The 2,612-nt window shown below is 45.6% G+C and overlaps 1 protein-coding gene and 1 non-coding gene across 2 annotated transcripts in view; one reads left to right on the forward strand and one right to left on the reverse strand.

Moving 5' to 3' along the window:
- GGT5 (gamma-glutamyltransferase 5) overlaps positions 1–2,612 on the reverse strand; it is a 33,360-nt gene that overhangs the window by 27,826 nt on the left and 2,922 nt on the right. The gene's annotated exons all lie outside the window — the stretch shown is intronic.
- LOC111722586 lies at positions 495–598 on the forward strand. Its single transcript, XR_002771336.1, has one exon. It is a non-coding gene; the product is annotated as a U6 spliceosomal RNA (small nuclear RNA).

Here is a 2,612-nt window from a genome sequence, read left to right on the forward strand (position 1 = left end):
GGGCAGCACCTGTGGCTCAGTGAGTAGGGCACCGGCCCCATATACCGAGGGTGGTGGGTTCAAACCCAGCCCCGGCCAAACTGCAACAAAAAAATAGCTTGGCCTTGTGGCAGGTGCCTGTAAATCCCAGCTACTTGGGAGGCTGAGGCAGGAGAATCGCTTAAGCCCAAGAGTTTGAGATTGCTGTGAGCTGTGCTGTCACAGCATTCTACCAAGGGTGACAAAGTGAGACTCTGTCTCAAAAAAATAAATAAATAAAATAAATAAAAGAAACATAAGAAAAATAAATGAGAAACAAATGTAAATAGTTCCCTCTAAAAGAGTAAATAGGAACAACGGAAATATGAACAAAGCTAAGACTTCTTTCTGAGTATACCTTTTTATATACTTTTGACTTTTTTCTTTCTTTTTCTGAGTTTTGACTTTTTAGTCAAAATGAAAATTGGATAAAATGGTGGATTAAATAGAAAAAATTAAATAAAAACTAAAAGACATTGCTTGCTTCGGCAGCACATATACTAAAATTGGAACGATACAGAGATTAGCATGGCCCCTGCACAAGGATGATACACAAATTCGTGAAGTGTTCCGTATTTTACAACAATGACGGCTGCAACCAAAAAATAGCCAGGTGTTGTGGCAGGCACCTGTAGTCCCAGCTACTTGGGAGGTGGAGGCAGGAGACTCACTTGAACCCAGGAGTTGTGCTGGGATGCCACAGCACTCTACCCCCTATGGCGAGAGCTTGAGGCTCTGTCTCAGAACAAAAAAAAAACTAAAAGACAAAGAAAGCAGACTCTAAAAAGTTAAGCTAATCATATGTTGAACGGATAGCACAGCTGTACGTATGAACACTAAGAACAACAGCAACAACAACAACAACAAAACCCTGGGAAGATGCCTTGAATTTTACTTAGCAGAATTGGTGTTTCTCATGGTGTTGTGGTTGAAACAATCCTGAAACTATTTTGTGAGTATTTTGGGATAGAACAAGAAAGTAAATGCATGAATATTCTTGGAAACTTCTGTTGCCATAGCAACGGGATGATTCACTATAGGAAGGGGAAAGACTGGGAAGAAGAGTGCTGATGTGGTGGATTTGAACCGAAGCTGTGAGCATGGACTCGTGCTAGCTTTGGGTTTTGTTTTTGGTTTTTAAATGTTTTTTCTGGCTCTATCCCAGAAACAACATGGAAGCAACGGCGTCCCACTCATCACGAGCACTCCTAGCATCCAGATCTAAAACGCTTTCTCTACTAATTTCCAATCTCAGATCTGGTTGAAGGAACATTCAAGTTGATCTGGGAAATCCCATGCTAAGAGGCGAGAGTGTTCTCCAACCCCAGTGAAAACATGGGAGAACAGAGTCACTGGCTCAGAGGGGCTCCCACTGGTTATGTTTGTGACCATTTGAGCATCAGAAAGAATAATAGTGATGGATTATAACACTGAGTTAAAATAATAGGCTGGGGGCAGTGGCTCATGCCTGTAACCCTAGCATTTTGGGAGACTAGGGCAGGAGGAGCCCTTGAGACCAGGATTACAAGACCAGCTACAAAAAAAAAAAATTAGTTAGGAGCAAGAGTATTTTTTTTTTTTTGAGACGGAGCCTCAAGCTGTCCCCTTGGGTAGAGCACTGTGGCATCACAGCTCACAGCAACCTCCGACTCCTGGGCTCAAGCAAGTCTCCTGCCTCTGCCTCCCAAGTAGCTGGGACCACAGGTGCCTGCCACAATGCCTGGCTATTATTTTTTTTTTGGTTGCAGCCATCTTTGTTGTTTGGTGGGCCCGGGCTGGATTCGAACTCTCCACCTTAGGTGTACGTGGCTGGTGCCTTAGCCACTTGAGCCACAGGCACTGAGCCAGGCAGGAGTATTGATTGAACCCAGGAGCCCAAGACTACAATGAGCTATGATCATGCCACTGCACCAAGTTACATGACAGGGTGAGACTCTGTCCCTAAAATGTAAATAATAATAATAAGATAATAATAATCGCTGGGAGGTTCGGCTCCTATAGGTCAACCGGCTAAGGCGCCAGCCATGTACACCTAGGGTGGCGGGTTCAAATCCCCAGCCTGGACCCACCAAACAACAATGATGGCTGCAACCAAAAAATAGCCGGGCGTTGTGGCGGGCGCCTGTGGTCCCAGCTACTTGGGCGGCGAAGGCAAGAGACTCGCTTGAGCCCAGGAGTTGGAGGTTGCTGTGAGCTGTAATGCTATGGCACTCTACCCAGGGGGACAGCTTGAAGCTCTGTCTCAAATAATAATAATAATAATAATAATAATAATCGTTGGCACAGTGGCTCACACCTATAATCCCAGCACTTTGCGAGGACAAGCTGGGTAGATTGCTTGAGCTCAGGAGTTGGAGACCAGCCTGAGCAAGAGTGAGACCCCAGGTGGCGCCTGTAGCTCAGTAGGTAGGGTGCCAGCCACATACACCAAGACTGTCGGGTTCGAACTCAACTGGGCCAGCTAAAACAACAGTGATAACTGCAACAACAACAACAAAAAATAGCGGGGCTTTGTGGCAGGTGCCTGTAGTCCCAGCTACTTGGGAGGCTGAGGCAAGAGAATTGCCTGAGCCCAAGAATTTGAGGTTGCTGTG

The sequence above is a fragment of the Otolemur garnettii genome, unplaced genomic scaffold, assembly GCF_000181295.1.
Source record: "Otolemur garnettii isolate 467f Iridium unplaced genomic scaffold, OtoGar3 scaffold00281, whole genome shotgun sequence".
Lineage (NCBI taxonomy): Eukaryota > Metazoa > Chordata > Mammalia > Primates > Galagidae > Otolemur > Otolemur garnettii.